Source organism: Wyeomyia smithii, chromosome 3 (assembly GCF_029784165.1).
Source record: "Wyeomyia smithii strain HCP4-BCI-WySm-NY-G18 chromosome 3, ASM2978416v1, whole genome shotgun sequence".
In the NCBI taxonomy this organism is placed as follows: Eukaryota; Metazoa; Arthropoda; class Insecta; order Diptera; family Culicidae; genus Wyeomyia; species Wyeomyia smithii.
In genome coordinates this window covers 219,596,170-219,610,021 of record NC_073696.1, presented here as the reverse complement: position 1 = coordinate 219,610,021, position 13,852 = coordinate 219,596,170, and the positions used below count along the sequence as shown (strand labels likewise).

Sequence of the window (13,852 nt, the reverse complement as noted above, 5' to 3'; positions counted from 1 at the left end):
CGTCCACTGGTGCTAGTCTCGGAGCTGCAGGCAATGACGCAGCGACAGAGGTTTAAGATGGTCAAGTCGATTTCCCTGGCAAATCGCGATGTGACAGTGGTGATGGACGACGAGACCTATCTAACCCTAGATGACAACGATTAGTAGGGCACTTTGTATTTTACCTCTCCTACGAAGAAAGTGAGCACCGAGGTGAAGTATATTTTACAGACCAAGTTCCCCAAGAAGGTGCGGCTGTGGCTGACAATCAGCGAGAAAGGGATGTCAAAGTTGCTCTTCTTTTGCTCCGGGCTGGCCGTGAACGAGGAAATTCACAGTACGAAGTGCCTGCCAGAAGTTGCGTCGTTTATCAAGAAATACCATAAGGGCGAAGACACAGTGTTCTGGCCAGATTTGGCGTCGGCCCACTACTCGAAGCGATCGTTGGAGGAGATGGAGAATTTCTGGGCAAACTTGAAGCGCAAGATCTATTCCAACAATTTTGTCGCGAAAACGGAGGAGGAATTAATAAAAAACACAGAAAAAGCTTGAAAACATGCCTGCACGCAGGTTTTCGTCCGCCATGGCGAATGATCCGGTTAACTGCCGGAAGGCCGCTCGCAGGGGCGTAGAATTATATAATATATAGAAACTTATAAACAACGCATATAATACTCATTACCGGGGACTCCTAGGCCAAATTAAGTTTGTAGGAACCGTTTTTACCTCAACCACCGAAGATTCAATATATAAAAGAATTACACTTAAACACACTCAAGAGCACGGGCCGTGGCATTCTTCTTTCTGGCTTCTTCATCTTGATCTGAATTCTCCTTCTTCTTTGTCTTCAACAATTCAATATATCGGCTATGTGAAACGCGAGCGTAATAGATTAACGACTTGGTGATATCAATTTCGTCTTCACCACCGGCATCCTGTACTGCATCGTACACCAATCGCTGGATCACAATCTCCTTGATAAACACGGTCAAGTTAGGACGTTTCTTGCCTAAATCAGCTATCAGATCTCTACAGAAAGTATCAAGGTGTTTTTCACTACGGCGGTAGGAAGTCAGCAATGTCTCTGTCGAATGCATACCCAACAGTTGTGAGTATTCTTGGCGAAATCTGTCAACTACAGTTCCCGCGAGATTATCTTTGGGAACCATTTGCTCTAGGCAAAATTCGAGCCGTTTGACTGCTACTTCCGGGGAGCTTACCGTGGTTAAGTTAGTTTCCAAGAGAAAGATGAATAAAAACAAAACTGATATAAGCACTGTGAGAAATGAGTTGAATATACTGGCAGCCGGGGTGAGATTGTGCCATCCAGCCCGTGACCTGTCAGCCATCTCTTCCGGGTCAGAAGACCAGTCTTTCTTGGTCGTTTTCGAGAAAACTTATTCAAGGAATTTTAGTGATCGCCATGAGATAGCTGACAATCTCACCCCGGCTTGTAGTATTCAGTGAAATTCCCGGTTTTTTCCCGGTTCCAAACAATTCCAGGTTTTTTCCCGGTTTTCTCGGTTGGGTGGCCACCCTGGTTAAGGCTTGGTTTTCCATTGATAAATATATTTATTCGAAAATAGGTCAATAGAAATTAAAGGACATTTACTCTATTTCAGCTATTTTAGGGCAAACCAACTAAAAAGTAGGTAACAGAATTGTTGGTATTAGAATCATTAAGTGCTAGATGGAAAATGTAAGCAGTTCGACAGAAATATGGTTGCCATATTTCTTTTTTATTGACAGCATGTATAGAGCGAATTTCCAGAAATTTGGGTGTGGAACTTCTCGGGGCAATAACCACCACATTAAACCGATCAAATGCGATGCCTTGGTGTTACATTGGGATGGCAGGATCGATGAATTTCAGTAAAGAATCGGTGTTACATAAGCGATAACATGAATGTTCATGTAGGATGCTTCAGTAACTGGCTGCTGATTAGTCAATGGATCAGTGACGATTAGGAGACGCGGCTCACGAAACGTCGGTTTAATCTGATTGGAAAATGCACCTTGCGTAAAGCGATCAGCAATCGGCCCGCTGTCCTAACGGACGAGATGAAATAGCAAACACTTCGCCGGAATATGCAATACTAAAGCAGGTATTAGACGACGAAAATATTTGCTATTTTTGGTACGAAAAAAAAAAATGCAAAATGCAATCTGTATTAAAAAATAGCAAATATTTGCTTCGTCTAATACCTGCTTAAGGTGAAACCTCATTGAATCCAAAAATGGCCGACTTCGAGTCACCACTTCGAATTTTCGAAAGCACAAGACTCGGAAACAGTTAATGCGTTCTCTGTGAAAATGTTATTTTATGTTTGCTGTGGTGAAGCAAACATAAAAAAGAATTTTCATAGGGAACGCAATGAGTATTTCCGAGTCTTGTGCTTTTGAAAATTCGAAGTGGTGACTCGAAGTCGGCCATTTTTGGATTCAATGAGGTTTCACCTTAAGGCATGAAACATGCTGAACACCAACGCGACCGATCGGGTGAGATTCTCGCCGTAGGTTAATGAACAACTCTACTCACGGCTGTTTGTTAACCTTCGGCAAGAATCTCGCCCGATCGCTCACGTCGGCGTTCAGCTTGTTTCAGGCCTAACTAAAATCCAAACAATAAATATATGAAGGAAAATATCGATAAAATATCGATATCGACACGTAATATCGATTTCAATATCGATGCCGCTTTTAATATCGATAAAACGAATATCGATATTTTATTTTCAATATCGACAAGAATAAATCGTTTAATCATCGGGCACGGAAGGTGTTTTTTTCTCGAGCACATAACAGTTAAATTATTGTTTTTTCATCCAAATTATTTATTTTATAGGAAAGTCTTATTGTTTTTTTCGATTTTTAACGAGGTTTTTGCAGAGCGGTTAGTTGAAACTTTCAAGATTTTCCATCAGGAATCTACCAGAAGACATGAACATAGGCTGCATTGGCCACTCCTGGAACAACTTGGATGCCCCGAAGAATCCTGTAGTGGGCACATTTGCATGTTTGCTTTAAAATATACCGTGTGCCATTTTCCATCAGGAATGTCCCTAGAGACATGTTTCTGAATATGGGCTTTAACAAGTACGGAAAGTTAATATGGATATTCTGGCCATTTATTTCCCTTTCTCAAAATGAATCTGCTATTGGTAAAAGTACATGCAAATATTTTGAACGTTATGTCTTTTTTCCATGTGAGATAAATTTGACTAAATATGTCGGAATTTTTATTGTTCGAAATAGTGTGACCAACAAGTTTGTTTAACCCGTAAAGACCCGGGACGGAACTTGTTTTTTGAAAATGCTCGTTCTCAGCACTGGAACGGCCGATTTGGGAAAACTAAGAATTTTATTCAAGGGGAATAGTTGCTCTAACTTTTGGCAAAGGTGCCACCCCTTTGGACCCCTCCCCATTTTCAAGAGACGCAAAAATGTCTGTGTTTTTTTCCAATTTTTCAAACGAATTGAGCAAACACTGGGAATTTTCATACGTATCAATTGCCCCATGTATCAAATCATGTCAGGTATATGAAATATGGTATGTAAGAGTGAATTTTGGAGTTTCTAAATTATCTCAGTACAAAATCACAAAACTACGTATTTTCATAAAAATTCAAAAAACAAAACCGTTTTTCAAATTTTAAGCTCTACATTTTTGCAGCAAGGTCTCCTGAATCCATACGCGATGAAATATTTATTTAAGGATGCAAACATTTTGAGAAAAACCAGTTCAAATTCACCAAAGTACGTATTTTCATGGAAACCTGATTTTCTCAGTATCCCACAGTAGGTTTTAACTTTGTTCTTCAATTTTCAAGCTCTATATTTTTAGAGTAACGTCTTCCGAATCCATAGATGGTGAAAGATTTTTTCTAGCATGCACAGATTTGGAGAAAATCAAGTTTCCATAAGAACTCGTACTTAAGTGAATTCAAACTCTTTTTTCTCTAAATCTGTGCATGCTAGAATAAATCTTTCACCATCTTTGGGTTCAAAAGACGTTACTCTTAAAATATAGAGCTTGAAAATTGAAGAACAAAGTTGAAACCTACTGTGGGAGACTGAGAAAATAAGGTTTCCATGAAAATACGTACTTTGGTGAATTTAAACTGGTTTTTCTCAAAATGTTTGCATCCTAAAATAAATATTTCATCGCGTATGGAAGCAAGAGACCTTGCCGCAAAAATGTAGAGCTTAAAATTTGAAAAACGGTTTTGTTTTTTGAATTTTTATGAAAATACGTAGTTTTGTGATTTTGTACTGAAATAATTTAGAAACTCCAAAATACACTCTTGCATACCATATTTCATCTACCTGACATGATTTGATACATGGAGCAATTGATACGTATGAAAATTCTCAGTGGTTGCTCAATCTGTTTGAAAAATTAGAAAAAAACACAGACATATTTGCGTCTCACGAAAACGGGGAGGGGTCCAGAGGGGTGGCACCTTTACCAAAACTTAGTGCAACTATTCCCCTGGAATAAAATTCTAAGTTTTCCCAAATCGGCCGTTCCAGTGCTGAGAACGAACATTTTCAAAAAACAAGTTCCGTCCCGGGTCTTTACGGGTTAACACTGCTAAGGAGATCAATTGAGAATGATTCTGTATTTGTATTAGATTGAACTACGATCATAAATGAGTCGAGCCACGAACATTATGAGTCGAGCCAGGATCAGAATTCCGCTTTCATTAAAAATTATATCATTATTATTTACTAGACATTAGGTTTGTTTTCTAGTTTAGTTTTAGTTGAAAAGTATTGTAGTTCTGAAAAAATCTGTCATTCATTCCTAGAGTGTCAACAATTGTTTTTTTTTAATGATCTGAGTATAATCAAAAAATTACTAAATTATGTTAGGATTCAGAGAATATACAGAACAATCCATGTAAGCTAAACAAAATACTAACAATAAGATAATATAAACAATCATCTAAGAACCAACAATAAAAATAACAGAAAATACTGATCCCGAAAAAAAAACATTCAGTTTGTGGTAAGAAGATAATCCATGTTTGAAACGCTAAATTATATTAAACTTTTTTCCGGCAAAGTAAACTTTGTGTATCAAAATGTAATTGTCTTTCAACGACCAACAACGTGAAAAAATGAACATTAAAAAAAAACAAAGGAAATCAGTTCAACAGGTTTTCGGCAATCGTAACCACGGCAGTTATTTTTCGAGAAATACAATTGTGAGATAATCGCTTCAAATCGGTCTAACTTTCCCCCTATTTCTTAAATCTCTATGAAAATTCGGTAAAAAGTTTTTCAAGAAGTTGTAGGATAGAGCAAAAAGTATCTTTAACGACGTTTAAATCAAACTTATAAATACTTGAATGTCCTAGTATGAAAAAAACTCCACCTGCCTCTTTCGATAATTTTAATTGGTATGGAACTTATCATGAATTTTGGCGAAAAGGGTAGCTTCAGCATATCAGCAAATATATTTCCAGCAAAGTTTTGCATGTGCATATTGATCTCCGCTCCGCAATCACTTGTATTCTAAAAATAAACTAAAAAAAGTGTCGGTGGCGGCGCGCTACTCACTACATGCTAACGACGCTAAGGCTACTGACATACTGAGGCGTCAAACGAAGCGAAGCAAAAAGCGTCGTAAAGGCGTCTGAGCTACTTCTTCGAACGTCTATATGAAACGCTCAAACCGGTCATACTGGAGCGGCAAAGACGCGTCGGTAGAGGCGGCGAAACAGAACGAGTAGTGTTTTGACGCGCGTATACGTACGCGGTACTACCATATTCAGACTAGATTTTTCATCGCCAGGTGCTTTATATTTGCTTTGTTTTGGTTTGGTAATTGAAAAAAAGCAAATAAAATACATTTTCGTTTAGAAAATGTCAAAATGTTTAGAAAATGTTAGTGTAGTAATCCCATGTTCAGACTAAACCTGATATCGCCAGGTGCTTTATATTTGCTTTATTTTGGTATTAAATCTTAAAAAAGAGAAAAAGTAGGATAGAAAATACTATCGGGAAAAGTTTTCAGGCCGTCGGAAAAACAACACTGGTATTTTTGATTGATGTTGAGTATTGATTCGAATGGTCAGGAATCTAGCATGCTGAACTTCTTTGGTCGCGAAAATGCAAGCCGCTGAGTAACTAGCTGTGCTCACATGGGTTTTTTAAATCCTAATAGATATTGTAAACTAGTTGGATGTGGCTCGGGGTCAACGGGTTTAAAATTCAGAATAATCTCTTATATTTTTTACTACGTCTGTAGCGCAACTCACTTCAGTAATATTATTTTATTTCATAAAAAAATCTCTATGTTTACTGAAAACGTAATTTACCGTGCTTGAAGAAGCAAAAAAATCTCCATTGGACGAATTCATATTTCCTTCAAACAAAACCGCTACTGAAATCTAGGAATATGACAATACAACGCATTGGCGACGCTCGCTCCAGTATGTCATAGGAAGCTTCACCCAACGCTTCTGTTTATTCCGCTTCTCAAACGCTCAACGCTTCGCTTCCTTTGAGGCCTCAGTATGTCATTAGCCTAACCAACCACAATAATTTTCTTAGCAAGAGAAACTTCAAATAAAACCCTCCTGAAATACAACATATCTCGTCATGTGGTAATTTGCACTTTTATGATTGGTTAGGGGCCATCCACATACCACGTGGACAGCTTTGGGGGGGGGGGGCTTGGCTAATGTCCACGGTCCATACATTTTTTTTAGAATTTATATGGGCAGTTGTTCACGGAGGGGGAGGGAGGGGGTCAGAATCGTTAAAAATCTGTCCACGTGGTATGTGGATGGCCCCTTACTTATTTCACAGTCGACTGGAAACACAATTCGTTGACTATAACGAACAGTTCAAACCTTACTACCAGTTCGAGCGATCATACCATAGTTGTAGATACAGATAGCAATTAATTCAATTTTATTGATTGGAAATATTTTCACCTGCATCGGTAATTTAATTCGAACTGATTCGGGCGCATCTCGCAACCCACCTTTTGTTTGCTTGTGTAGGGTTGAATTGTGTTTTTTCCTAGGATGCAAAACAACGAGCAACCTATTGGATTCCATGAAACTCGAAGGAATGAGAACCTTACCTCATCAAACTTACAGAGTTTGTTGAACTGAATGATGTATTTTTTTTTCTTTTTATGAAAGAAAAACTATCCTTTGAATCTAGTGAGTTAGACAGACAAAACGAAACAGAACCATCAACTATTATAGTATCAATCTTTGAAAAGTAAGCAAACAATTGCTGCTTTCCATCTAGGAGAGAATCATTCGGAGAAACATGCCTTTTGTTTTGCATCCGACTGGACAACAAATACTCTGAAGTTGATACATGATGCCGATATTGACTTCAATTTGTTTAATGCATCTTATCTGAACCAGGAACAATTCTATCCTACGAAATCTATCTAATGAAAAGCAGGAACAAGATCAATTGTTATAAGAGAATTGAAAAAATGTTACAAAGTATAATAAGAAGTGAGAATGGAGCACGTACACACTGAATTAATCAGGTGGGCTGGTCGGATACGGCGAATATGTTTGTTAATATGTTTTTTATCGAAATTTCTGACGACACTATCGAATTTGCAGGGAGGATGAGAAAGAGATTTTTCTTCTGCTTGATTTAAGGTTGAAAATTGAATTAGTTTTGCAACTGACCTGGATTGTTGAAAAAATCAATAAAAATCAGAGTTGAATCTGTAATACAAAATATTCACGTATTTTCAAAACTGGAAGAACAAAATAAGCGAAAATGCTTGTGCATTGTAGGGCCATAATATTGTGCATCCTGAGGGTAAATTGGGAAGATCTAAAGTAAATATGTTGTACAGAACTGAACCCAAGATTATGCCTCGAGAAACACCTGCTTTAGCAGAAAATCTATTACATTTTCAAAACCTGTAAATTTCCATCAGTTGATTTTATTGAAATTTTCATTATAAAAACCAAACTAACAATTTCATAATCAAACCGTTCTAAAACTCTCTCGTATGCTTTTTTCTATGTGCAGAAGAGCAGCTTCAGTAGAATAACCTTCAGATTTAGCTCGTATCATATTAGTAGGTTGCAGTTTTACATAATTTGGGTAAATAAGTTATTGTTTTAGCATTGATAGACAACGTTGATATTGATTAGATAAACGAATCAATTAACTACCAAATTAGGAACCAACTTTTTAACTGCTGTTAATTTGAGTTCTTACAGAAAAATAAGCTCGTTACCAGCACCATGAAATGGGTTCGAATGTTCTTACACAGAGATCAAATGTTCCTGAAAGTGGTTACCCTTTTGGTCTCGTCCTTACAGCTGTTGGGGGGTGGGAAAAAAACTTAACTGTCACGGGAGTTGAACGTTGCTAGTGAGAAACGAAAAGCCTAGAGGCAGAGACGACCGGCATGTAGCATAATTATGTAGCATAATTATCCAATTATTATAACACAATAATGAGGCAACGACCTAATGATTTCCTAATTTAATGATCGATAAATTAACGGCTTTTTTTAAATCGATGGTACGATTAAAATAATTGGTTAATAAATTTACCGATTTTACAATGTGAAGCCTAATGGACACCTAAATTTTAACTCATTTAAATGGAGAGATGAGTTTTCTAGTTGAATAATCTTAAACGATGTAACCACTAATAACAAATTAAGCACCCCAGGCAAAGTCACTTCGTGTTTCTAATAATTTCAGTAATAATATATTGAAAAAAGCGACAGCTGTGATATAGTATTTATGAGTCTTAGAATAAGCATTTATAACTTTTATAAATTTATATTGAATTTTAGGTGCATTTTCACGCCTTTGCTTGTTAAAACCAACGTTAACCTAAAATATAACCTAGGTTTTTTTACCATAGGAAACCATTACCCAGTTAGTTGAAAACATACCAACCTTTGGAAGTTCACACTAATAATCGATGGAAATATCCACTTTATTCGGTATCATTTCCACTTGTCTAACAATATCCCAGCACAATATAACAATACACCGCAAAACCATTCATCGTAGAAAATTTACAACGGCCACTTCGCAGTTCATCGTCATCCTTGGTAAGGTATTTTTCTTCCAGATATGGCAACACTTCGCTTAGGACATAAAACTATGCTGTACGTGGTTGCTCTCTTACACACACACTCACTCACATAAGCTCATTTGCAGCTTCACGATCGTACGAACACTGTAGCATAAAACGGGATCTCGCGAGAGGGCAACATAATACAGGATTCTCACTCTTCTTCTTTCAACATACAATTACTGAGCACCGCTCAGCATAAACATCAGCACACGGGAGGAAAAAAAATTAAGGTGATGTGGTGAGCGACTTTTGCTGCTTCGTATTCTTCTTCGCCCTTTTCTGTTCTTTCTCACCAAAGCGACAACGGCGACGACGACGACGACGACTACGAAGACTGCTTCTGGAATGGTTTTCAATGGTTGCGCGACGAAACAAAGGGGGTCACTTTTCCAACACAATTTTCCACCGTTCCCAAGGGTAATCCGTAAAAGTTCACTTCAAAATCAACTAACGGCTACCGGTAGCACAGCTTTTCGTTACACCTGGCACCGGATGTGATAATTTTTGACGATGGGATTCGACTCGAAAATCGTACCACGGCGTGACACTACAAAATGCGACCGTCAGCTCTGGCTAGTGGCTGGTTTTGCTTGACTCGTTCGCTTCGCACTCGTCGTCTTGCTACTCTACAACCGAACCAAACCCACCACCAGCAGCAAGCAACCGCAAGAATATGCTGCACTCATGCTCCCGAAAAGTATGTCTCTCTCGCGAAATACCGCGGCAGTGATGCCAGCGCTGTTTTTTCCCGGTTTTCGTTGGGTCACGATTTGGGCCACGATATCAATGTGAGCCAAAATCTCCGACTCCTCATGGGTACGGAATCGTGTATACAATTTGTAGAATCCATAGCTTCAATTATGTTGTACTTAATCTAATTCAAAAAATCGTCAATTTTTAATTTTGAAACATAGTCTGCGTTTGGACTTCTCGCTTTTAGTAACATTGCTTCCATTTTTTCTAAATTGTGCGAATCCGTAAATTTAGGTGTTTTGTATTTATCAATGTGTTAACACCGTAATGATCGTTTGTTAATAACTTATAAACAAAAATTTGCATTTTCAGTGATGTAAGAGTCATGCATCAATTTTATATCAATATATGATTGCACTGGTCGACAAAAGCAAAAAAAATACTCCAAAGCTCAGAAAAGTTGCCCTGAAAAGATTAAAGTTTTCACCGTTCCTGTGAGTTTTGGTGCCCCTATGCAGAATGCAGAACGTATTAGACATTTTAACTTAAGATGTAAGATGTAAGTCGCCCCCTGTATATTCTAAATCATTAGTTCGATTGAACATCCCAAGTAACCAAAAGTTCAGATATAAGTAGATTTCATAGCCTAATCAGCCAAACTAACTATCATGAATAGAATTCTATTCAGCTCAATTTTAAGGTAATTAACCGTACTTTCAAGTTCGCGTTCTATGAATAAACTCCGAGTCGCATACAAAGAAACTTCTAAATTGAAGTTCGGTTACGTTCTTCTTCTTCTTAGGGTGGGTTGTCTAGCTGGTCGCCGTAAGCGAATTACTTCTGCACTAAGCCCAGGTTACAATGTCAAAACCAAACCAGGAGCAATTCATGACGCAACAGTCACTGGCGACCGATAAGGCACATGTGAGCGAATTTACTCTGGACTGAAGGTTTCAACGGCAGTTATGTGTTGTAAATGGGGAACGTACCTGTTGTTACCGGTTCATATCACCTTACTCACCACAGAGTTGACTATACATTTGTTGTTCCAAGGCCTCATTGCATCGATATTAATGCCGGCAGTCTTACTTGTGGTCGTTGCGTCTGTTGCTCTCGTTTATGCCGTGTTCTCATCCTCGGTCGTACCTTTCGACATATCCCATGCAAGTCCGTCCGCGTTACTGCTATGCTTGCCATGGTTCTTTCGGTTGTTCTAGTGATCTATTAAATATTTTGTCTCGCAACCGCAAAAAAGAGAAAAAAAAAGAATGGGAGTGGTTAATGGCAAAGCCGAAAAGTATTGTCACATACATCCACATTCAGACCTTCAACATATACCACCACCCAATGAAATTCATTCTACCAAAAACGTATAACTGATAGCGAATTTATCCACTCCACTGGGTCAGTGCCAACACCTGGAATAATGAAACGATACTGCGACTCACGACGTAATCTAAAGAGATGCTAGGCAGTTGTCTACACTCAAAGCTCATGTATTGGTGCGCCAAAACTGACTCAACATTCGCTGCGCAACTATCCATTTCAGGGTGCCAACTGCACAATAATGGGTCGAATCAAATCGAAATAGAATCGTTCTGACAGCAGTTAAAGCGAATTTTTATTCCACAGGGTCAGTGCAAGTCTAACCAAGAAAAAAGTAATGGCATCACGATTTAGAACGCAAGTAACTGACTGACTCAACATTCGCTGCGCAACTATCCATTTCAGGGTGCCAACTGCACAATAATGGGTCGAATCAAATCGAAATAGAATCGTTCTGACAGCAGTTAAAGCGAATTTTCATTCCACAGGGTCAGTGCAAGTCTAACCAAGAAAAAAGTAATGGCATCACGATTTAGAACGCAAGTAAGAAAGAGATGCCAGATAATTGTTTATGAACTAAGCACGTGCGACGGTGGATTGAAACTGACAAATTTACGGTGCGCTTTGGGCAACACGCCGGGTCGATACTGGGTCAAAATCAAGCGAAAGTGGGTGAGCTGGGTGGAATAAAGAAATTGCCAGTAGATCGCAACTGGGATTGACACTGGGAACAAATAAATTCGCGCAGTTAAAACAGCTGAATGAGAGAAAAAAAAATTATAATAAAACATACGGGTGAAAAGACATACATATGCATACACACATGAATATATAGAAAAATAAAAATAATGAGAGTAATAGTAGTAGTAGTTGTCAGAGAAGTGGGAAGGGTTAGTAATGCTACATTATATGAGTGCAATGGGTGGTCGTTAGTCACGTTTTGTTAGTGGTTTTAGGGTTAGTATAAACCTCGATTAAGCCCTACAGACCCCGCCAGTATTTAGTTTTGTTAGGTCATGCGAAACTAAAACCGGCGGTGTGATAAGTCAAGCGTAATCGAAAAAAAAAACTACTTATTATAATGTTATTTTGTAATTTTTAATTAGGCTTTGTGTTTGGAAATACGCTTGACGAATCACCGTCAAGTCCTCCACCCATGTGTACTGAAGTTCGGTTACGTTGCAAAAAAAAATTCAAAAAATCTAAATAAAAAAACGAGTATTTTTTTATTTTTCGTATTTTCCTAACTCATCACTAAACGTGTACTGGAGGAATTCTAGGATCAGAAGAATAATTTGCCTGGCTTTATTTATTATCAAATTTCATGATTTTTTGCAACTTACCACCACACCACACCACATATAACTAGCTTCGAACTCGAGTCCTCCCGCTTTGGAGCCTAGATTCATACCACTGTTCCGTTCCCGTTATATGAGTTCAGCATCGATTTTACTCGATGTGCTGATTTCTCTTTGTTACCTACATGTTTATAGCTAGGAACAATCTCGATTTTATTGGCTACTCTTGTAGAGCATGCCAAAATAGACCCCTTTCCGCAAAAAAAAAAAAAAAACAAGAAAACATAGGACTTATACGTAGAACTTATACGTAGGACCTAGGACTGTTATGCGAATAGCGGCAGCATATCGGTTATCTCTTTCAGCCTGGAAGTTCAAATAAAGTACATGCGGAATTTTATGTGAACTCGGAGGTTCAGAAAAGGTTGACGCGGAACTTTTTCTGAACTTTCAAGCTCGCTTACAAGTTCAAAAAAAGTACACGCGGAACAAAATGTGAACTTACGTCTGACAGTTCTCTAGTATGTTTTGATTTTGCTGCAGTTTGTTGGTGAAAAAGTTGTGTACGCAATATTTTCGTTTCAAGCGTTTATTGAGAATTATTCTGGTCAGCAATATATACATAATATGATAAATGTTCAGAATCGATTCAAATTTTTTCGGTCAATAGATTGCCTAAGTCGACACGACCAACGCTTTGGAACATAAAGAGCTCTCGGTGGGGCCTGAGAAAGGGATTCGGACCTCCAAAACCGGCCACATCATGCTGTGGCCGAGCGTAAAAAGGAGCTAAGATTTAGATGAAATGCTCAGGGACGAGAACCTCACGCCCAAACAAGTGTATTATTACACTTATAGTATATTTTTTTGTGTAATAGTGTTGATATGTCACCGTTTGTGGCAGAACACACAATATAAATTCTGAATAAATATTAGTAATAGCACGAATTTAAACTTTACATGTGAAAACTTCACTTTCGCCAAAGGCGAGCAAAGCGTCAGTCAGAACTTAACATGAACTTCAAAAGTGGAAATTAAGTACGACATAGACTTCTACTGAACATTCGGGCTGATTAAAAGCACAGATAAAATGCTAACCGAATCTTAATTTCCAGGAGTTGTGAAGTTCACTTGTGAACTTTATGTGAACTTTAAGGTTCAAAAGAAGAAGAACTTTCAAGTTGCTTTCTAGTACTAACGGTACTTTATTTAGAATGAAGATCGGTTTGTAAGTAATGTGTAGAGATACTCAGAGAGAGAGAGAGCGAGAGAGAGAGAGAAAGAGAGAGAGAGAGAGAGAGAGAGAGAGAGAGAGATTCCATCTAAAACGACACTTACTCGAGAAAAGTCTACCAACAAAATGAGACGTTTACTCTATTTCACTTGTTTTAGGGCAAACCAACTAAAAAGTGGGTACCAGAAACGCTGGTACCAGAATCAATGAGTGGTCATCATATTAA

At 38.2% G+C, this 13,852-nt stretch overlaps 1 protein-coding gene across 3 annotated transcripts in view; it reads right to left on the bottom strand.

The window, feature by feature from the left end:
* LOC129730112 (latrophilin Cirl) overlaps nt 1–9,716 on the bottom strand; it is an 86,577-nt gene extending 76,861 nt beyond the window's left edge. The window contains exon 1 of one of the 3 annotated variants that reach the window (XM_055689171.1): nt 8,838–9,716. The gene's annotated coding sequence lies outside the window, so the exon portion shown is untranslated. The remainder of the gene's footprint in view (nt 1–8,837) is intronic. The other 2 variants (XM_055689170.1, XM_055689172.1) reach the window with 2 other exon arrangements.
* Nucleotides 9,717–13,852: the final 4,136 nt, after the last annotated feature.